The 24080-nt window shown below is 43.9% G+C and overlaps 1 protein-coding gene and 1 long non-coding RNA gene across 3 annotated transcripts in view; one reads left to right on the forward strand and one right to left on the reverse strand.

Moving 5' to 3' along the window:
• Positions 1-24080, reverse strand: part of CDH13 (cadherin 13) — a 1022481-nt gene that overhangs the window by 496137 nt on the left and 502264 nt on the right. The window lies entirely within an intron of this gene.
• LOC113936174 lies at positions 15298-23139 on the forward strand. The gene is made up of 3 exons (XR_003524216.2): positions 15298-15378; positions 19482-19556; positions 22692-23139. It is a non-coding gene; the product is annotated as an uncharacterized LOC113936174 (long non-coding RNA).

Consider the following 24080-nt stretch of genomic DNA (forward strand, 5'->3'; position numbering starts at 1 on the left):
ATATTCAGGACAGACAGCTAAATGAAAGCTGATACTGATCCAGCTGTAACCAATTTACAAATGACCAGGCACCTATTGGAACACTGTTACCTGTGCCGGGAGGGTTTTGGGGGACCACGACAGGAAATGGGCCTTCTGGTGGAATCAGTCTCCCTCAGAGGCCATTGCTGTGGCGGCCATGCCTGCAATTCCGATGTCTGCCACCAGGTGGCAGTGATGCCTAAGGCAGCATGACCCTCATTCCCAGGTTCCTCCGCTGTGACCAGTTGACAGAGCCTGACACAGTTCCATAGAGCAGTGCTGGTTTCTTTTTTTTTTTTCTGATTTAAAATTTTACTTAAATACATTGAGAGTTTTGATTAAACACCAATTATCTCTGTTTGCATTTTTAAGATTAACATAAAATATCATCTAAAGCAAGACTAAAAATAAGGCAGGTGATATCTTCTGATGAAAAGAGTTTTTAATCACTGCTTGACTTGATTTAATCCAACTGACATTCTCCCCATGACCCACTCCCTCCTGCTTGGGATCTCCATGAGGTCAACAGCCTCAGCATATTGGGATCACCCCGGGATCCCAGTGACCGTCATACAGCCGGAACCAGTTCCGATATCTGTTTACTTTAGAACGCCACTGTTCAGACAAACATAGGCTCTCGTCCTAGCTTGGCCAGTGGTCAGCTCTGGGACCTGGAACATGGTTCTTTGCCTACTTGGCTCTCCATTCCCTCAAGGGTTTAATGAGATAGTATGTGCAAAGTGCACTTCTTGGCACACAGAAGGGGCTCAATGAATTGTAGCTAATGATTACCATACTGAGAGTAATAATCACAGCAAAATCACACCGACACATTGGGTAATGTGGAGACTTCGTTGTTATTGGGTAAGACGGAGACTTCCAGGCATAAAAAGAGCATCTTAACCATAGTATTAAAAAAGAATCCCTTTCTAAGAGAACAAATTTCCTTTTAAAACACAAGACTCACAAACATCTCTGGTTTGAGACGAGAAGTGCTCTGGAAACAGGCTTACTGTGGGAAGGGGCCACTGATCAAAATCTGCCTTCTTTGTCACCTCCCTGTTTACTGTCCCTTCCTCCCCCCTTTTACCACTTCAGCCCAAATGGGGATTAACACGTCTTCCTCTTGCTCCCCTGAGCACACTTAAGGTAGGCAGGTCCTCTCCAAAGGCCATATTAAGTCAGGAGACAGTGTGACAGGAAATGAACATGGGCAATCTACACGAGCTGTGGTGCTCCCAGGAGTGGACTTCTGACCCCATCTGTGTACCGGACACAGCTCACTGGTGAAGCCCTGCAGGGGAGGTCTTCTGTGCTCTGATCTCCTTTCTGGATGCTGCCCTGCTCAGAAAGGGCTGGGAGTACAGCCTCCCAGACTTTCTAGAAGGCACACAGTCAGAGATGGTCCTGAAGGCCCTCTTGGGGCAAATATGGCCACCGTCCCATTTCTGTTTGCCCCTTAGCATTGAGTTCTGGGCCCAGAAATCCCCCCGGGGGCCACCTTTCCTCCTGCCATCAAGGTCAGTTCTGGGTCATTTCCTTGCTCTCAGAGAGCTTGAGCCACCTGACCCACAGAAGCAGGGTCTTGGCTGCTGGATTTAAATGACTTCTTGGCAGAGAAGGAAGTCCTGCTGTGATCACCTCTGCTTTGTGCTGCATGACTCCTCTCTCTCAATATTTCTGTTTTTAAAGGCTTGGCTTTTGACAGATCTACTGAATCTGCCTCCTGGTCCTCAGAACCATGTCCACTTTGAAGGAGCGCCCACAGTCACACCAAGTAGGGCACCACCAGACTAATGAGCGTTATGAGGCCACCAGCCCAGGGACGTGTCTCAAGATGTGGTTCCCTGGACCAGCATGGGCATCACCTTGTTAGAAATGCAAATTCCCAGGCCTCACCCAGAGCTCCTGCATCAGGAACCCTGGGGATGGGGCTTGGTAACATAGGCTTTAACAAGCACCCTGATAATTGTGACGTATGCCACAGTTTGAGGACTACTGATTTAGACAGATTTCAGCACCATCCATACCCATTATAACTGGTGCTGGTTTCCACTGCTACCATTTGGAGCATTATGCTGACAAAAGGCAGGGTCTGTTTGCTACTCCTCTCTAGACCTGTTTTAAACATATGACTCTATTAGGAACTCTAATTTAAAAACCTGCTTTCTAGAATGTCAGTAAAGCAGAGTCGCTACTTCCCCAAGACTGACATCTCCAACTGTGTCCAAACACCCTGCAGTTTGGAGAAACCTTGGAGGGGAAAGCATGGGGGTGGGGGCTGCGTTCCAGGGAAAAGCCAGGAGTCCTGGCTCGGTTGAGATTTAGGAATCACCCACCATATCTCTGGCTTCTGGTTCCCCAGATGGGACTTCAGAGGGTCCCTAGCCCACTCCAGACTCACTGATCTGGGGAGATAGCAGGGGTGCAATGGCCACAAACCCAAGGAAGCCTTGAGCCACACATCAGAGCTATTCCATGCTAGTCAAGAGGGTTTGCAGACAAGCTTTATTATACTATGCTCATCTCCTGAAAACTACCCTGTGCCGCTCCAGGGCTGTGGCCCCGGGGGGCAGTCCTTTTGTTGTTGTTGTTTAATGTGATGGGATTTAAGAAATCCAGGGCACTCCTTCTGGTCAGAACAAATCCAGCTGTGAGTCTCTGCTCTTGTAGCAGCTGTTAACACCCATTATCCCACAAAGCAGGGCTTCACAATTAGCTGGTCTCTCCTATTGGTCTTTGTAATTCAGCACTTCTTTTCACAGTGGGATTTTTTTTTTTTTTTGCCTTACTTACTTATCCTCTGAGTTTGAATAGAAAAAGCAAAAAACAAAAAACATAGCTAATGATGAGAAAGAACTCTGGCCCTGGATGCCAACAGCCTTAAAGGCATGTGAACAGCACACAGGCATCTTGCTGCATACCTGGGTAAAGTGACTTCCCGGGTAGCCATGGGGCGGCCAGCATACCAGCTATCGGGGTGGCACGGCCTAGCTGGGACCAGAGTCCTCTGCACCCATGGAGGGACAAGAAACACTGACACAGTGATTGCTTGATCTGAATTTTGCAAAGGACGGTCCTGCTGCATATTTCTTAGACTAGCCCATTAGGGGCAAGCCAAGGCCCTCCTCTGAATCCCCGAAGCTCTGCTCCCACCTCTGTCCCCTGGTTGTGTAGAGTTTTAAGGTATTCTTCCCTGAATTTATACACATACGCACTCATGGACCATACAGCAGTTGTGAATGTTTTTACATGAGTAGGATACATTAAAAAAAGTTTACATATAAACCTTTTGGGGGAATAGTTTTACATTTACAGAAATGTTGCAAAGATAGTACAGACTTCCCATTTACCTTTCGTCTAATTTCCCCAAATGTTAACATCTTACATACCATGGTCACAACTGCGTGATACATGACTATGAACTAACCAAGATCTAGATTTTATGTATTCAAGTTTCTCTAGTTTTCCCACTTCTTTTTTCTGATCCAAAGTCCAGTCCAGGACCCCACATGGCCTTTAGTCAATATGGTTTTTAATTGTTCATTCTGGTGTCTCCGTGTGGGTCAGAATTTTCCTTCATTGTACTGACATCGGTTTTCCCCCCATGGGAAATGTATTCCATATATAAACATGACACAGTCATCTAGCTTTGTATACCATGTTTGCTGAAGAGTTCTGGCCCCGACTTCCTGTGTGTATACTTGAACTCAGATCTCCACTAGAGACTTTTGCCTGTTTTGCTCTAAGGGCCTAGAATGGTACATAGTGCAATAAATATCTGCGTACTGAGTAAGTAAATCAATGTGATAATCACCTCCTCACTGGCCTGCAAGTTTCTGATTTCTTTTTTCTCATCTCCTGTTCTAATTGCAACCAGAATGGCCATTCTAAAATAGAAACACAAATCTCACCATGACAGTTCCCAGGCTAGGATTCATCATGGTTCTGTACTGCTCCCAGGGTCAATTCTCAGGGGCCCTCCTGATGGGTCTGCACCCGATTCTACAATTCTAACTTCGGCCACGACCAACCACAGACCTTTTGAACTTTGTTCACTTCCTCTGGACCTAGGGCAGCTGGACTTCCGTCCGCCAGCCTGTCTGTCCGAGACCCCTCCTCCCCTTTCTGGACTCAGCACTAGGACGGCCCACTTACTGAAGCTTCTCTTGACCTCCGCCCTGCTCCATGAGGAATGAACCTCATCCTCGGAGCTTAGCCCTGCTCACCAGCGAGGTCTATCAGAGCAGAGAGCAGATGGCCTCTTTGTTGGTGGTGGTGATTATCCCTTGGGCTATTTATTTCTTATTCTCTTCAAAATTTCCTGGGTCTGGAACACAGAAGATACTTGAAGAAAGCTTTGAGTAAAGAAGTGTGACTTTATTTGCAGGTTTTTATATGATCACAAAATGCTCATAAACCCAAACTCACATTTTAAAAATAAGGTCTTTTGTCCTAACCTTTAAAAAAAAAAAAAAAGTGCAACATCAAAACCTTTTCATTTCTCTTTTTACCTGTGCAACAACAAAACCTTTTCATTTCTCTTTTTACAAATCCCTAGAGTTAACTTCCTAGGCAGTGGTAATACCTAGGAGTCAGGAAGGGACTTAGAGCCCTCCCCGTCCTAATAATCTGCAAAGGTCCCCTTGTGTGGAGACCCCTTGTCTAAGGAGACATTGTGCTTGACGGCAAAGAAGTTCCAAGACAAATACCCTGGAACTTCTTCCCAGTCACAGCCAACTAAAGTGATGCCTCTAATTCTTCTCTATTTAGAAAATCAGGAGACATTTCTTTTCAAAAGATAGAAGACTATATGCACGTGCGCGCACGCACACACACACACACACACACACACAATATGATCAAAAGGGTGAACAACTAAAAAATAATTCACTCCCTCCCCTGCAAATCACCAAAGGGAATAAGTCGCATGTGAACAGTATAGGTCTTTGGAGGATGGAGGTTGGGGTGTATTTTTCCTTCACCCTTAGAATATTTTTGGTAATCGCTTTTTTAAACACGTAAGAGGAATTACTGGAGCTTGATGTACATGCTAATTTTGAAGATGTTGTCTATTCCATCTTAAATAGGAAAAAAAAAAACCCTCACTTATTGCCTTCTATAGTTATGAGAAGGCATTTGTTTTATCATTAGATTGGTTCCCTAAGGTGATCTGTAAGCACTAATTAATTCCCAGCTGTGGTTTAGTCCTTGACATGCCTTTGAACTTGGCTGTTCAGCGGTCTGGGCAGCTGTTAGATCCATGCCCTTTCCTCCCCCTCGTGCTGCTCAACTACTTTCAGCCACTAGGTCATAAATTAAGGAGGAGAACTAGGGAAAACCCAGGGCCGAGGGTCCCAATCTCCTGGTGCAGAAACACTGAACCAACACCCTGGCAATCCACCACAGGTGGATGATAGCCACAGACCCACCATAGACTTTTGTGGTTCTCATCCTAGCTAGGGCTGGCTGTGTCCACCACCATGTTCGAAGGGTTCCCATTGTGCCATGGAGGTCACTAAGGTTAAGGGCAGGGTGGTGTCCTTGGGAAGGAACACAAGATGAGGGGATGTCTGATTCCACTATCCTTACTCTTCATCTCTTAGCACTATCATCACACCAGCTTTGTTTCTCTTCTTTTATAACAAAGACATTTAAGATTATGCCTAAGTACAGCTTATGCTGAGTTCCATAGCATTCAGTGTTAATTTGTGGGCAATTTTGTGGCATTATTTTCTGATAGTTTATACTTTTGGGGGTATTTTCTCTAGGCTGTAGAATTTTTTTATGAGACTATTTCTTAATCTACAAGTATTTACAGTATTTTAATTATTTATTTCCACCTTATATAATAATGTGGCTTATGAAATTTCTACTTTTGAGGTTTTAAAAAAAGTTTATCAGTGGCCACGTGTGATATCATCTTTATTAAATGATCCAATGACACACGGAAAGAGTGAGTATTCTACAGCATTATTCATGAGAGCCAAGATGTGGAAGCAACACAAGTGTCCAACAAAGGGTGAATGGATAAACCAAAGGTGGCATATCCATAAAACGGAATATTACTCAGTCTTAAAAAAGAAGGGAATTCTGACACACGCTACAATATGGAAGAAACTTGAGGACACTATGCTAAGTGAAATAAACCAGTCACAAAAAGACAATTGTTGTATGACTCCACATATCTAAATTTGTAATTGGCAGAGTGCCATTCTCACTGCAAGAACTCAGTTTATGTTTGTTAATAATATATACCAAACTTATACCACCATTCACTTAGCCTCATGGTTAGTTTCTCTCTCATGACTTTAGAAAAGATGTTTCCTTCCTCTAACACACAGTCTCCCTCCACCTCCTTTTCTTCCATTCAAAGCATTTATTGACGATTTATGAGTCCCAGAGTCCTTGCCGTCCCCAGGGGCTCACACTTCTATGCATTCCCTGAAGTCTAGATTATGCAACATCACACATGTGCTGGAAGATGCTACAGCAGATCAGAGAAAGAGGGTCATTTTTGGATCATTCAGTCATTATGCTTTTTTTGTCTGGACCCAAAGTCCATTCACTGGCCATCAGTATCATACTTTTTCATACTTTATTGTCCAAGAGAATACGCTAAACATTTTCTTTGACCTTAACTCTTGTTGTTCTACTGAAAATCAAGATGGTCCCTGAAATCTCTGGTAAAAACTCTAGATCTTTTATACCTGCAGTCTATTCTATTTATGGATGACTTATGATAGTAGGGAGTAGTCACTGAGGCTGTGCTATTCTGGCTCCTCTCCTTCTGGGCACATAGTAGGACTATATTTCCCCAGCCACTTGAAGTTGATTGTCGTTATATGACTTACTTTGGCCAATGAAGTGTGAGTGAAAGTGACATGTGTCACTTCAGCTATTTCTGAGCAAAAGCTTTAAGAGCTGTGGTGTGCTTATCTATGTTCTTTCCTGCCTTCTCCATGTGACCAGAAATTTTCCAAATAGTGGTGACTTCATCCACCTAGATCCCAAGGAAAGAATGATGGTGAGGAGGAGCAGAGCCTCCACCTAACCCTCAATGGACATAGAGCTTAATTAAACCTCTGTTACTTTGATCAATTGAAATTTGGGATTGCTCTTCACTACAGCAGAGCCTAACCTATCCTGATTAACGTGTTTAGGAGAACAGGGTTGGAAGAGGGGTAAAGAGGTGTCTGCATCCCAGCTCAGAGCTCATGACCAATGTGGACTTTTGTAAGCAATATGGCCTCTCTGAGCCCCACTCCCATCCTCTGCAAAATGGGGGAAATGATGCCATCCTAAAAGAAATACGGTGAGTAAATGATCTGGGAGATATGCAATGCTTAAATACATAAAATGTTCAATAATGCAATTGTTCTTTTTATAACTCTTAAATGATGACAATGATGACGATGAGGAGCAGGACAATGACAGAGCTACTTTTTATTGAACACGAACTCTTTGCCACACTCACTCTGTTCTAAACATTTTACATACAATCGTTCTATTTAATCCTTACAACAGCTCTATGGAATAGGCACTGATATTAATCTTTACTTTACAGAGGAATAAACTGAGTTCCACACACCTTGGCAAAGTCAGCTAGGAAACAACTTTGGATTTGAATCCAAGTATCCAGAGCCCGTGGTCTTAAGCCAGACTCCGTATGGCCAACTAATCAGTGGATGCTGGGTTGAGTGGAAACAGCCCAGATATAGAATCAACAAAGCTTCAGAGGCTGGCGCTGTTGACAGTGCTCCAGTCTGGCCTCCTGGTGACATGCCCACCCAATGAAGGCTGAGAGCAGAGGTGTTCATCGCAGGCCTTATGCCAGTGACAGAGCCAAGATGAAGGACTTTCAAGTCTCCATTCCCAGCTTTATATGTATCCAGTGGGTCACCCATTCTCCCCATCCATCAAATTCCTGGCAGGAATATCTTTACCTTCTCACACCCTCTTAGCTTTGTCATAGTAATGGCATAATTTGGAGGTTTCTGCGTGCATTCTGCCATCTAAAAGGATAATAAATTAATCATGCCCTTGGGCACTGTTGAAATATACACACTTAATCTCTTACCAACTTTCCTTCCTTGTCATTGCTCTGCTCCTCTCCCTTCCATCAGTTCAGAGTTTTACAGTTCCCAAAGAAATATTAAACCAAATATTTATGCACTCATCTGAACCACAGTTCAGAGAAAGCAATGTAACAAAATCAGCATTATGAACCTGGAGCTATTCCCATTTGGAAGTAATAAACACGAACAATTGAACAATTTCTCCCTGGAAATGCATGTTGGCTGCCCTTTTGCTGAGAGTTTCAACACTTATTATTCTTATAATTCAGGACAAATTTTAATGCTAAGTCTGATGCTTGGAAACACAAGCAGTGTCAAACATAAATAAAATTTCAATTATTTTCAAATGAAAGCCTGATATTCTATTCTGCCTTGCGTGTACCTTGGTTAGAAGGACCTGTGCATGGCTTCAAAGTTCCTCATTTCCTGAAGCAGCTACTATCTCTCACAACTGGGTCACACATGATTAAAATCTTTCAAAAGCCCTCATGCCATCACTTTCAGAGAAAACTCAGGCTCCTTCAGTCATGCATTCAACACTCTTTACAACCCAACCCCTGCCTCTGTTTTCAGCCTCATCTGTTGCTATGTTTACACACATCCTCCCATCCTGTTTTGCTGCCATTTCCCCCAACGTGCCTTGCTTGGGCCTACCCCTGTTTCAGTCCTGGGGTTACTCTCTCCTGAACCATAGGCTCCTAGCCAAAACCTGAGCCTGGCCAATCAGATCATCTCCTTGGGAAGCCTAGTATTGGGACAGGGAGAGACTGAGTCAGTTAAGTAAGGGCTATGGACTCTGAAAGTCTTATCAGTGTAAAAGCCTAACGTACCATTTTGGGGAGACCCTTTCGGGCCATAAGTGTGGATCTTGACAAAGAAAATAGTCTACTTGGAAAACAGAAAGAGAGAGAGCTATGAATACTTGTGTGTATACGAGGCCCTGTAGATAGTGAATTATCCTCTCCAGTATTAACTAATGTTATGCCTCACACTTGGCCTTTAAATTATACTTTCCTACCAAAATATCACAGTCCCTTTTCCTAATGGTGTCTGGTAAATGGCTTTAATTCACCAGGATATTACCAGGTATATATCTGTATAGCTCATTCCTTCACTGTCCCTGAGTTCTCTAATTACATTCATCTATTCGGTGAGGACTTCCATGCCCACCTTATTTTAAAAAAAAAATAGTGGCTTTCCTTCCAACATCATTCTTTATGTCCATTGCCCTGTTTTGTTTTTCTTCACAGAACCCATCATCACGTGACATAGTTATCCATTTATTATCTCTATTTACCATTAACATACATGCTCCATGTTATCAGGGACTTTTGTTTTGTTCCTGGCTGTGAACAGTGCATGGTGCATAGGAGACACTTAACTATTTTGTATTAAATAAAGAGGCTATATAAAGCGAAGCTGAAATGAGAGACTACATTGTCAGAAAGGAAAGGAAATAAGTGCATAAATCAATGAGCTTGCACAGCTATCTTGATTTTAAAATGGTTTATCAACTTCTGGTAAGGACCAGCTTTGCTTCTTGGGCTTGAGTTATGAGAGATACTCTGGTATCCTCCCAAGAGAGTCATTTCAAGGGGCCTGTCTAATTAAATGATCCCAGGGAAACACACATTTTTAAGAGTAGAGCAGTGTTCTCCCTGAAAATTAACAGGCAGCTGGAGGCAATGGGGTCAACTTGGGTAAACATCTTTCTAAAATATGGTTTTTCTAAGGGAAGCCCAAGAAGAGAGGATCATACAAACTATAAGTAAATGCTTTGGCGAAGGGTTGCAAAAGATGCACAATAAATGGAAGGCTCTTGGTGGGGTTCGTATGGGTTTCAGATTCCTCTCAAGATAGGATAACTAATCCTTTAAAACAGCCATGGGTAAACACCATTGACCATTAACTGCCTTGTGGCCGATTACTCCAGAACAGATCATGTTGTGCGGTGTGTTTTCTCCCAGGGATATGGGGACGGGTAGAGGCTAAATGAGGTAGGGACCCTGAAGGAAAGTATGTATTTGAGGGAGAAGCAAGGTGGTCTGTTCTTTTTTTTTTTTTTTTTAAGATTTATTTTTTTGAGAGAGAGAGAGAGAGCATGCGAATGTGTGAGTGGGGCGATGAGTGGAGGGAGAGGGAGAGAAAGAGAGAATCCTAAACGGGCTCCATGCTCAGTGTGGAGCCCAATGCGGGGCTTGATTCCAGGACCCTGAGATCATTATCTGAGCCAAAATAAGGAGTCAGACGCTTAACCGACTGAGCCACTCAGGTGTCCCAAGGTGGTCTGTTCTATGTAAGATTAACACAGTGAGACCCCTTAAATGATTAGAAATGTAGAAAAGGGGGGGCAGGAGGCATAGTTTTGGGCATCACCTAAAGACCTAGAGAAGAGGAGATTGGCTTAGTTTTGCTGTTTCAGGAAAGCCAATCAACATAAGTTACTGAACAGACAGATTTCAGCTTAAAAGAAGAGAAACATTCTAAGGTTGGAGAGTATTAGCTGATGGCATCAGCTGCCTGGTGACAGAGAAGCCTGCCACTGTGGTGTCCAGGCTCTCACCACCCTCTGGTACAGGTGCTGTAAGGGTGACCAGTATCAGAAAGACTCTGAGGTTGTTTCTCACTCCTTGCTGCTATGGTCCCTTGAGTCTGAAGCTTGGAGCCGTCCTGAACACGTGTGGATCAGCACTGCATGAAGCCAGGCAAGGAATGAGACACCATCCAGGGATCTCTGTTTAAACCCAACTCAGCCACTCTTGACCCATTGCGGGGCAAGGATTCTTTTCCATTCCCTGGACTTCAAATCTCTGGGTGCTAAGCAATATCTACCACTCCTGCCTCGGCATTGCAGTGGTTTAGAAAATGGTTTGAGGTCAGCTTATACTCTGGCTCTAATTTGTCCTTGGGTTTGATGTTGAGTGAGCCTTTCACCCCTCTGAACATCAGTTCCTTCTTCATTTCAATGAGGATGAGAGATCCGAGCTCCCGAGGTCCTGGTGAGCACAGGGTACTGCGGCGGGCACCCCATAGGCACTCAACAAATACTAACAATTACATCTGAGTGTATCTAAACACAGCAACATGTCAATATGAGGAAGAGTAAGTTTATAATTAAGAGGATTTTTTAAAATCTTCAAGTTGCATCCTAGATAATAATTGCTTCATCAAGGTCTTATAAATGTCAGGCAACATGCTAAAGCTTTACGTATATTTTGCCAGGTAGTTAGTGTTATTTCTATTGCAGAGGTAGGGAAAGTGAGAGTCAGGAGAGTAAAGTCATTTGTCCAACTGGGTTACACAGCTGGTTCTGGGGGCACAGCCAGACATGGAGACCTCGGAGACCGACTGAGTCGATCCAAAGCTTCACATGCTGGTGTGACACCAACTCCTGGCTGCTCAGTTCCTCACAGCTAGACCAGATGCATCCTCGAGGAGCAGGGCTGGGGTTTTCAAGGCTTTCGCTGGATTAGGAAGGGGATAGCTGGGTCTTCTTCACAGGGCTCCTGTTGAGCACATAAGCATGCTCAGACGCCAAGCCTGCATGGCACAGTGGGTGCTTACTATTACAGGGCCCAGGGCCCCAGCCCATATGTGCAGATATACATGCTATGCAGTGGAAAATGAATGCATGCACAGTCCTGGAGCTTTCTGACTTGAAGCCAAACAAATTTACACAGGCTCATTTGTCAGCTGCCTAAACCCCCTCCCTCCCAGCCTAGCTCATCCCGCCTCCCAAGTTCCTTAGTTGTTATAAGCTTATCACAGAAGTAAATCAAAATGTTCTCAAGAGGAGAAGAAAAGATAAAAGCAAAAAATGCAGCTTCCCCAAGAGAGGAATATTTTTTATAGTTCCACAACTCTAGCAATTCTGTCTTTAAAAAAAATCCATTATTTAATTTTAGTACCATGGAGGTGCTAGTGATGAATAATGGTTCCTCTTCTACCTTCTCGTATTTCTAAAATATTAATACTGGTTGGATACCTCTCTCCTAAGGGGAAGTAGGACTTGAATCTTTTATAGGCTCCTGAGCCCTGTTCCCATCCTATGAATTTTTTCAATTACTACCAATCATATGCTCTGGGTTCTTCAAATTATGTCTGCACCAAAGGATGGGGGCCACCCAGTGAGGTGGAAAGGGTGAAATAGGTTGCTAAATAATTGCTTTCTCATTATTTTCTTTGTCCAAATCTCTACTCTTTTATTATCCATCAAGACGCACCTCCTGTCTCTACACTGGACTTGGGATGTGAACCACACATGGAAGCCACAATGAGACATCCAACTTCTCAGCCTCCAGGGCAGACGTCTGTCACAGCTAACAACGGTTCATGCATCATTAGTGGCAAATGGTTGGCATTAAGTTTTGAGCACCAACTACCAACTGATTTATTCTTACAGGTCATAATGTTGTATGCCTGTGGGTGTAGTGTGTGTACATGTGCATGCTCTCCCTTTACACTTGGGGGATAGGAGAAGAAGGAATGAGGAGATGGTTTCAGAATAAACTAGAAATATGACTGTGAGTTGTTGCAGTTGAAATGAAGTTTTTTTTTTAGATAAAAAATCAGGTGTACTTTTATCCCCTTTACAAAACTAACATATGTACACTACGTAAAATCTGGAAAGCAAATCAAAGTAAAAGCTAGAAGAACAATGTGCTGTATGTTTCAACTGGATGCTAGATGTTATAACTATTTTAAAATATCGATGACTTCCCTCTAGTCTTTTTTTTTTTAAGATTTATTTATTTTTAGAGAGAGAGAGAGAGAGAGAGAGAGAGAGAGAGAGAGAGAGAGAGAGAATGTGAGCAGGGGGAGGGGCAGAGGGAGAAAGAATCTCCAGCAGACTCCATGCTGAGTGTGGAGCCCAATGTGGGGCTCAATCCCAGGACCCTGAGATCATGATCTGAACCAAAATCAAGAGCTGGATGCTTAACCAACCGAGCCACCCATGCTTCTCTCATCTTTTAAGTGCATACCACTGCATAAATATATTTTTAATTTTTTTAATCTTGAGATAATCGTAGATTCACATGCAGTTACAAGAAATTCCTTTTACCCAGTTTCCCCCAATGCCAACATTTTGTAAAACTGTAGTTCAATATCACAGTTGGGATACTGACATTGATGCAATCCACAGATTCTATTCAGATTTCCCCAGTTTTATTTGTACTCATTTGTGTGTGTGTATCTAGTTCTATACAATTTTGTCACATGTGTAGGTTGAAGATACCACCACCATTAAGTTGCTAAACAGTTTGTCATCACAACGACCCCGTTGCCATTTTATGACCATACCCTCCTCTCTCCCATATACCACCTTTCCCCCACATCCCTAGATCCTGGCAACCACTCATTTGTTCTCCGTTCCCATAATTTTGTCATTGAGAAAATGTCACATAAATGAAATCATACAGTACGTAACCTTTGGGGTTGGCTTTTTTTCACTCAGCCCAATTCCCTGGAGATTCTTCCAAGTTGTGTCTCAAGAATTCATTCATTTTATTGCTGAGCGGAATTCCATGGTATGGATGTTCCAGCGGAAGGTTATGAGTTGTTTTCAGTTTCTGGCAATTATGAATAAAGCTGCTATGAACATGTGTGTACAGGTTTTTGGGTGGACATAGCTTTCATTTCTCTGGGATAAATGTCCAGGAGGGCAATTATTGTGTCTTGTGGCAACTGCATGTTTAGTTTTACAAGAAACTGTCGAACTGGTTTCCGGTGTGGTTGTAGTGTTCAGCATTCCCACCAGGCAGCCTCTGAGCAATGCAGTTTCCCGCATCCTCATTGGCACTGACTGTAGTAACTAGGCTTTTTTTTAACCATCTTAATAGATGTGTACTGATAGCTCTTTGTGGTTTTAATTTGTGTTGCCCTCAGGGTAATGAGGTTAAACATCTTTTCATGTGCTCACTTGCCATCCATAGATCCTCTCTGGTGAAATGTCTGTTCATGTCTTTTGCCCATTTCCTAATGAGGTTGAATGGGGATTTTTGCTGCTGAATTTTGAGAGATCTTCAAGTACAGCACATACGAATCCTTTGTCAGACACATGGTTTGTTAGTGTCTCTTCCCAGTTTGTAGTGTGTCTTTTCACCCTTTTAACAAGATTTTTCCCAGATCAAAAGTCTAAGTTTTGATAAGGCTCAAATTATCAAATTTTCCTTTTAGGAATCTCCCCTTTTGTGTCGAGACTAAGAACTCTGTGCCTGGCCTTGAATCCCTCAGAGTTTTCTCCCATTTGTTCCTAAAGGCTTCATGGTTTTACAGTTTACATTTACATGCACAATGCTTCTTGAGTTAACTTTTGTATAAGGCGTGAGGTTCAAGTTCAGGTTCAGTTTTTGTTTACAGAAGGGCAAGTGCTCCAGCCCTATCTGCGGGAGGACCTAACCCTCCTCCATGGAATCACTTTTCTGTCTCTCTCTTAAGAATCAGTGGAACATATTTGTGTGGATCTATTCCTGGGTTTTTTATTCTCTTCCACTGATCTACGGGTCTTCCTCTACTGTACCACACTGTCTTGACTACTACAGCTATATGCTGTTTACATCAGGCAGGGTGATTCTTCCCCCTTAATAATCCTTCTTCAAGATTGTTAAACTATTCTGAGGCCTGTGTCTTTCCATATAAAATTTAGAATAAGCTCGTCTATGCCTACAGAAAACCTTGCAGGGATCTTGATAAGAGTTGCCTTAAAGCATCTATCTATCTATCTATCTAACTGTCTACACATATTCACATATATCATTTTCCTTATTATCACTAGCTCCTTTTTAATGGCCACCCAATATTTTAAAACAGATATTCCATCATTTACCCACCTCAACAATAGTGGATGTTTGACTCTTTTCAATAAGGAATACTGTGAAGAAAGCTACCAACTCCATCCTGCAAAAACAGAATATCCTCTGCAATTTGGATTATTTCCTTAAGATAGACCCCCAAAGGTGGGGTTACTCAAACAAAGAGGAAGAACATTCTTACAGTTATTTCTGTTTGGATATTCCTTCACACGTTTTTACCCATATAGGAAAAGTATTATCATTAACTTTAAAATTTTATTTTGTTATGGGTTTGAAAATCATAGGAGGAGAGATGGTCATCAATGAAGAAAAGGCAGATTGTGAGGACAGTGAGTAACATAGCAACCACGCCTCCTGAAATCATAATGACTGCAATTCCTGCCTGGCCAGCTCTGGCCCAACTCCCCCCCAAAGCGTCGCCACATACATGCTCTTGGGTCGTCCTCCCAACTATCCAGTGAAGGCAGGTAAGTAAAGTCAATTCCTATTTCATCTACATCAGGATAGCTATTTGCTACTAAAACATTCTTTTTTTTTTAAACTCTCTTTTCATCCTAAAGAAAAAAGATTTAGTTAAATCATCTTCTTTTCACCCAAGAAAAGGAGAGGGACAAACTGACCAGCTCAATCTATCTCTTTATTGTTTGGCCATGAAAATGTCATAGGAGATGGTCCTGAATGGGAGGTGAGCAACACGTGCTCAGTGGAATGATCAATGAGAGTTTGGGAGGGCTGACACAGTTCCATTTATGTTTCTATCCTTCCTAATTGGGTAGTCTCCTTTTTCTCTAATGGAAGTAGAGGATCCACAGAGAGATAGGAAAACAACCTGGTTTTCCTTTCTATGCAGTCATTTTGCTCTTAAAACTATGCTGGATCTTCACTGCTAACAGCAAGTGTGGTCATCCTCAAACTGTAAGTCCTAAAAGCCAAGGTTCTTCTGAGGACTCAGGACAGAGGTGACCTCTGTGGCCATCTTGGGGTGCACTTGAATCCTGCAAGGGCTGGAGCCAGAAGAAAGGAAAGCCCAAGGCCTCCTGGGCCATGCCAACATTATGTTATTTAGAAAAAAAAACAAAAACAAAACTGATCTAACTGCTCTTCACACTGCCAGATATCAGGATGAGGTATCCTGGAGGATTGTAAGGTGGAGAATCATAGAAACTATAAACACTGCAATGCAGAAAAAATATTCCTTGTGTGAATGGCAATGTTCTTTTCTTTCCTTTTTTTAGAGGGGGGAGGGGCAGAGGGGGAGGGAGAAAGAGAACCTTAAGCAGGCTCCATACCCAGTGTGGGGCCCAATGCGGGGCTCAATCCCATGGCCCCAAGATCATGACCTGAGGGGGTGGGGGGATGGGTTAGCCTGATGGTGGGTATTAAAGAGGGCACGTACTGAATGGAGCACTGGGTGTTATACACAAACAATGAATCATGGAACACGACGTCAAAAACTAATGATGTAAAGTATGGTGATTAACATAACATAAAAAAAAAAAAAAAGATCATGACCTGAGCCAAAATCAAGAGTCCAATGCTTAACCAACTGAGCCACCCAGGCACCCCTGAATGGCAGCATTTCTAATGGAAATATTTTATTCTTTTTGATTTTCCCTCCCCATCTTGTGGGGGCAAGGGACAAATCAGAGAGAGATTGATATTAATTGTCTGCTTTGGGACAACTTGCTAGGGGCTTCTCTTGTATTATATTATTTTCATAATCTAAAGAGGCATTCCTAGCCCCATTTCACAGAGGAGGAAGTCAAACACTAAATGGCTGGAGTGGATTTTCCAAGAAGAGCGGTCAAGCAAAGTGAGGCTGGTATGATGCTGGGTCGGGTTCTGTTTCTACCACCCCTTAGTGAAGCTGCAGAGTAAGACAGAAAAGAAGCCAGTGATTTAAGTTAGAAGCAGATACAGCAATGAATCAACCAAGTGCCGAAGATAGGAACCCTCAAGCCCTCTGTTTTCTTGCTTTTAATTTATTACTTTCAGGGGAAGCTCTCTGTTTTTGAACAACACTCTTGCACAGATGAATGGAATGCGGAAATTGTGGGAAAACGTCTCTGGGAGATCCTTGCTTGCTTCCACTGGGAATGGAGTCTCATACCCTCCGACCTGCAGAGAACGTGGGGCCTGCTCCAGAAAAAGAGAGCTCTCCTGCCCCAAAGCCGGAGAAAGAGAATACGAACAATCCTTGCCATGTGTCCACGTGTGGAGTTAAGAGAACACAGCGGGCAACGTAGAGCTGGGGGTTCAAGTTCTTGCTCAGCCATGTAATTACCTGTGTGTCAGAGAACACACTACGAATCTCTCTAACCCTCAGCTCCTTCCACTGTAAAATGGGGATAATACCCACGGAGAGGGTCGTTTAAATATTAAAATAGACATAATGTAGGTAAAGAGCTGGCACCTGGGCTGGCTCAACATCTGTTAGCAAGGTAGCTATTATCAAGAACACCCTGCCACCTTTTCTTCAAGCATAACTTCCACAATTCTGTGGATGCTGACTCTACTTCAGTTCACAGCGGCACCTGTCCCGGCAGAAACACTTGGCTCACCAAGTGAGGCAGGCAGCTAGGTATGTGCCCTTTGACACCAACATTCCACTTATAACCCCCACAGAAGCCTCCATCTTGGCCAAATATCCCACTAAAAAACACACAGTTTCAATATTCCTTTAAGCGATGGTTTCTGTGGGTTTGGGGGTAAAGGCATGTGCACCATTTAAACTCTGCAGGGAAAATCAGACCTCCTTTTGAATGTATTGTTTCCTCTGTGTCTCATATAGTTCTCAGCCTATCCACACTTATTGGGCACTAGTCGGGGCAACATTGCACTGGTGTACACATTCGGGGCCAACTTGAAACGAAAGTCCTCTCAACCTTCCAGAACTTATCCATGGGGCTGGCTCAGGTGACACACCACACAAATACCCACACAGTCCCACATTTCCAGCTCCCTGTGAAACACGGCAACACGGAACGGCCAAATCTGAGTCCGTGCAATTAACCACAGGAACTCAGCTCCTGCTACTGCCCTCGTTCACATTTCTTCTTTGGATATGGCTCTGGGGAAATTACTTTTCTCAGAGCATGACGTCCTTTTTTATATGGGGAGAAAGTTAGAATCAACAAAGCACCATAAGCAAGATCTCATCTTGTGATAATAGCAAGAAATGTCAAAAAACCACCGGGATCATTTTGAGCAATTCATCCAAAGGCCACAACTCCAAACAGCTCAAGGAAGAAGACCCTGTACTCTCCTCCTCCCCCATATTCTCTACAGAGATGAACCCACAGCACCGACCCGACGTGTATTCCACACTCAGCAGTTACCTGTTGAACACTGTGAGCACACATGGGTGAAGGAGGAACGCCGTGGCCACACAAGACGCCATGCCCGTATTTGCAGTTTCATTTCCGAGGGTTTAGGAGCCCGAGGAAAGGCTCTCACCTGAGCGTGTAGCAGGCACTGCTCCAGGTGCTGTGAGTAACTTAACAGCAACTGAGAAGTCAGTGCTGATGGGTGCTGGGCTTGCTGCTTCATGTGCCTTTCCCATCCCTTTTGACCTTCACATTAATCCCATATGCTTTTCTATCTCTCTCTTTTTTTTTTAAAGATTTATTTGAGAGAGAGAGAGAGAGAGAGAGATCACGTGAGTGTGAGTGAAGGAGGGGAGAGGGAGAGAGGGAGGAATAGAAGCAGACCCCCTGCTGAGTGTGGAGCCTGTCTTGGGGCTCCATCTCATGACCCTGAGATCATGACCTGACCTGAAATCAAGAGTTGGAGGCTTAACCATCCAACTGTGCCACCCAGGCACCCCACCTTTCTCTGTCTTTTTTTTTGTCATCAAATAAACTCTGTGAAGCAGGTGGCTTTATCATCCCCATTTTACAGAATGGGGACCTGAGTCACAGATCGTTGAAGAATTTTGACCAAGTTCCCCTAAGACTGCATCAGCAGCAGCCTAGATGAAACACGAGCACCTGTGATTTATTACAAGATTATGTCCCAGTGGTGATAAACACTTAAAATGTCTTATCTCATGCGACCCTCCCCAAAACTTTACAAGTAGATTCTTACTATCTCCATATTACATGTAAAAATCCTGAGCTTAGGCAGGGTAGCAAACCTTCCCTGAGGATCACTTAAGCTTTTCTGCCCTTTGAAACTTTGCTCTGAATCACTACATTCAGCAATCTGATCTATAATTTGCAAAGAGATTAACCAAATAAGAACATTCCTACCCAAACCTGCCCTTTAGGTGACCAAATGAGTAGATTGAGAAATGGTCAGGGCAGTTGTGTGGGCCAGCTTAGTAATTATGTAGTAACAAAGGAGATTCAATCAATTGCTTAGCAATTAGCCATTATGAGAAGATGGGGAAAAAAAAATCCAATTGACTGGTAGAGCAGGAAGCATTTTAAATGTCACCACAGTGAGAGAAATATTTGCAGATTTGTCTTCATAATGGTTAACTAATTGCAATCTTCAAATTTTATTGCCTTGGAAAAATAATTCATGAGATGGAGTAGTAACACTTGGGGCTATTTCTCCTTTGTCTTAGTTAGCATCAAAGGGAGGCATGCAAATCGATCAATCCTTATGAGAAGACCCCCTCCTAAGGAACAGACTCCTTGAGGTACGGTCAGTGTTCTAGTCATCATTTTATCTTCTCTGTGTATCTGGTACAATGTGGGGCCATAATGGTAGGTGCTCAAGACCTGCTGGATAAATTGAATTAAAGTTGAACAGAAGTGCTGGCATCTGTCCCCCCAACACTGAGTTCCCCTCAAATGAAAATCTAGAGCTGTGTACGCAGTTATAACTGTAGGGAAGGTTAGGAGCTGTAGATTACCTACTAGACTGCCCAGCCCCTTCCGGTACCAGCCCTCCCACCTGCCCCATGACAGTCAGCTAATGCCACATCAGTGTGCCATGACCCCACCCACAAAAGGGATGTGCCTCTGGCCAAACTGAATCTATCTGGTCTTCGATGGCATCATTTATGGGCATTGGCCCAATGTTGGATCAAACATTATTCTCCCCGGGCTTTCCTTCGAGAGCTCGTGGGGGTGGGGGAGGGCTTTCGCCATTGGTGATGACGCTAGGCGGCGGTTTGTGCAGTTGTGAGAAAGTCTGTACAGAAGAAGAGAATGAGGCCACCATACAAAGGGGAGCAGAAAGAGCAATTCTTTGAATCTGGGACCCGGCTGGTCTAAAGCCAGATGCACCCTTGGATATCCTGGGTATGGGCGTCAAAAAATACCCTTTTGCTCCAGCTATCTGAATGTGCTGCTGTCACACACAACCTCTCCGTCCTGATGAACAGAACCCCTTTCTACCCTACTGTAGTTACTTTTGTTCTAGCTTGTTAGTTTGGGAGCAACCAAAAAAAGAAAGAACCAGAGGTTGAGAAGAGAATTTGGAAGGAGGCTATAGAGGAGGGTTCAAACTTTGAGATAAGACTTGGGGAACACCCAGGGAACCTGGGTGCCAAGCAATCCTGCTCAAAAGGAGAGATCCTGCAGGAGGGGCTGGAGGTGTGGGCTTATAGCTCGGTGTCTGGGGTTCCAGGACACAGGAAGCAGGAAACCACAGAGGCCAAAAGTCAGAAAGGGCCCCCAAATTAGGATGGGACACACACACACACACACACACACACACACACGCATAATGCAGGTTTTCATGTCACCTGTCACAAAACAGCAACAACAAAAAAATGACTTAATTTTGTTGAAACAGAGAATTATGTTCTTTTCTAAAGATTCTATCAAGCACAGCTAATGAGAATGGAAAATGCACCATGCTGTATCACTAATGCAAGATGAGTAAATGTCAGCAAGCTTTGATGATGAGATTCCATCCCTAAAGCGGAAGTTAAAAATACAGGTTCACCAATGGCCTTGCTCCAAACTTCCCTGGCCCTCAAGGTCTTGGTCAGTGGTGTGTAAAACCACTCTGACAAACAAGGGAAAGAAAAGATGGTAGCATGTCAGGCAGCCAAAGAAGGCACTGTAAACTATAATAATTGCTTGTAAAATTTTATGCTTGGTCATTAATCTTAACCACCTCAGTTTCTAAAAAGAAAGATTCATACTCTTTTTAAATAGACAAAATTTGAGTTTATGGGAAATTTAATAATATTTATGCTGATGCAATAAGAAATTCCAAAAGTCTTAAATTTGTTGCAGACTTTGGTGTGGAGGCAGTCTGTTGTTGTTGCAAGAGGACCGGACTGAGAGTCAGACCTGTGGCCGGAGCCTGACAGGGGCCTTGCAAGCAGGTCCCAGAATCTCTATGAGCTGCATTTCCTTATCCAGGAGATGGGGGTGGTGCCCTCTTCTTTGCAAAACCACAAGGATAGAAAAGAATGCGGCAAAGTTCAAAGAGGTGCATGGCCTGGCATGCAGGCAGTGGCCCTCCATGAAAGAGCTGTAAACATCCCTCCAGAACATTTTCCAAACATCAAGAATCAGATCATGATCACCTCTCTCCCCGTCTACCAGCACAGCTCTGGGCTGAGCCCCATCACTTGCAGAACCTGAATGACTGCAATGCCCCCTGGCCCACACCCTCCCCTCTCCCCATAGTGGTCTACTCTCTGTCCACCAGCCAGAGAGATTCTGTAAAGACACCCTGGATCTGGGGTACGTGCACCCCGATGTTTATAGCAGCAATGTCCACAATAGCCAAACTGTGGAAAGAGCCCAGATGTCCATCGACAGATGAATGGATAAAGAAGATGTGGTCTATATACACAATGGAATATTATGCGGCCATCAAAAGGAATGAGATCTTGCCATTTGCAACGACGTGGATGGAACTGGAGGGTGTTACGCTGAGTGAAATAAGTCAATCAGAGAAAGACATATCCTATGACCTCACTGATATGAGGAATTCTTAATCTCAGGAAACAAACTGAGGGTTGCTGGAGTGGTCGGGGGTGGGAGGGATGGGGTGGCTGGGTGATAGACATTGGGTAGGGTATGTGCTATGGTGAGCGCTGTGAATTGGGCAAGACTGTTGAATCACAGATCCGTACTTCTGAAACAAATAACGCAACATATGTTAAGAAAAAAGAAAAAGAAGAAGATAGCAGGAGGGGAAGAATGAAGGGGAGTAAGTCGGAGGGGGAGACGAACCATGAGAGATGATGGACTCTGAAAAACAAACTGAGGGTTTCTAGAGGGGAGGGGGGGTGGGGGGATGGGTTAGCCCGGTGATGGGTATTAAAGAGGGCACGTTCTGCGTGGAGCACTGGGTGTTATGCACAAACAATGAATCATGGAACACTACATCCAAAACTAATGATGTAATGTATGGTGATTAACATAACAATAAAAATTATTAAAAAAAAATAAAAGACACCCTGGATCTGAAAACCCTCCTGGGTGTGGTTTTCTCTCTCAGCTAGAAGAAAAGCCAGTCCTTCTGGTGGCCTACAGGGCCTTCCGTGATGGGGCCACACTTCTCCTGTCCCACATCCTCTCGCTCTCCCTTCCAGTCCCCACCTCAGCTTCCCTGCTGTTTCCAGAACAGTCCACACTCTTATCCCAGGCTTTTCCTCCCTTTTGTCCATCTAGGATGCTTGCCCCTGAGGTAGATGGGGGCTTGCACTTCCCCCATCAGGTGTTACCCCTGAAAATGCTTTAAGACTGCAACCTGCACCCAATCTCTCGCCTTTGGTTCCCTATACCCCCTGTCAAGATCTTTCTTAGCCACTGGCATTACCATATATTTTTATTAACTTTTGTTTGTTGACCTCCCTTTGTAGAAAGTATACTCTAAGAGGGCAGGATTGGTCTGTTCTGCTCACTGCGATATCCACAAAACCTACAGCAATCTTCATCAGCGCTCAGTGCGGTCTTGCTAATTGGAGACATCTGCCACCAACCTCCCCCAGACATGGGAGCTCCCAGCTGCAAATCACCTCTCCTGGGCTGCAGAAACTGTCCCGCTCGCCCTGTCAGAGATTTCCCCTGCTGGCACATCCTATAGGCCCCAAGGCTTCAGGCTGAGCTCTCTCTGATCAGGACAGGAGAAGAAGATGGTGGAATCAGAGCATCGGGGTTTGCCCCAAGCCACAGCTTGCTCTCTGAGAAAGGGGCAGTGGGTCCTACTGAAGCTGGCATTTGAAAAAATTCAACAAAAAACATATAAATGCCAGGTTGATGAAGGTGCTCTGACAATGGTGAATGGCCCTTCTTTCTTCAAATGATTGTTGTAAGGATTAAATAGATACATGCTTATGAAATCATAGTGTAACAACTTTTGCTGAAAATCTCCATCTCCCAGTTTATCCTTCTTGTCCTTCACTGGGGCTGCCATTCCTTGTGCTCTGGCCCCGTGCTCCCCACCAAACTCGTCCTCCTGGGGTCCCAGCCTTCCAAGACAAGTTTCGGTTTTCCTAGGTTACAATGAGCCCATCTGACAGCTTTGGCACTGAGAAATTTAATTTCTTGTAACTCTTAATCCAGTGGTTCTCAACCCTGACTGTACACTCTGATCTTCTGCAGAGTTGTACAAGACAATGAATGTACAAGACACAGCTCAGAGAATCTGGTGTACTATCACTGGAGTGGGGCTTGGGTGCCAGGATTTGTCCAGAATCTGAGTGATTATAAGGTGCTGTCAGATTCAGAAGCACTGTTGTTATCCCTTCCAGGAAAGGCAATTAGATGTAAGTGGGGCCTCTTGGAGACAAATCACCTTAATATAGAACTTTTTCCAAAGGTGAAGAATTGAAGGCATTATGGAGGCAGCTTATGCCTTTCTGCTTCATTCAAAACATCCCTAAAATGTGTTTGTCCAGCTACGAATATGCAGAGGCAGTGTGAAGGCAAACGTTGGGTCAATGATAGACACACTGGTGTTGGTGGAGTCCACCTCGATGCCCACAGATCCATGTGAGTCTCTGAAGAGTCTGAGGCCACAATGACCACTCAGAAGAAGAGTGGGGAGAGTCAGGCTCTTGCAGAGTGCTCAAGAAAAACCTGGAGGCATATTTCACCCACCTGCCCCATGAATGTACTCGGGACAGCGTGCTTATATGCATGTAATAGACATGCATGAGATCATAAGAAACATACATGTGATTAATATTTTAGTTGGTATATATCTTCTGAATGTACTCTGGGTCTTTTGTTTTGTTTTGTTTTAAATC

Source organism: Zalophus californianus, chromosome 17 (assembly GCF_009762305.2).
Source record: "Zalophus californianus isolate mZalCal1 chromosome 17, mZalCal1.pri.v2, whole genome shotgun sequence".
In the NCBI taxonomy this organism is placed as follows: domain Eukaryota; kingdom Metazoa; phylum Chordata; class Mammalia; order Carnivora; family Otariidae; genus Zalophus; species Zalophus californianus.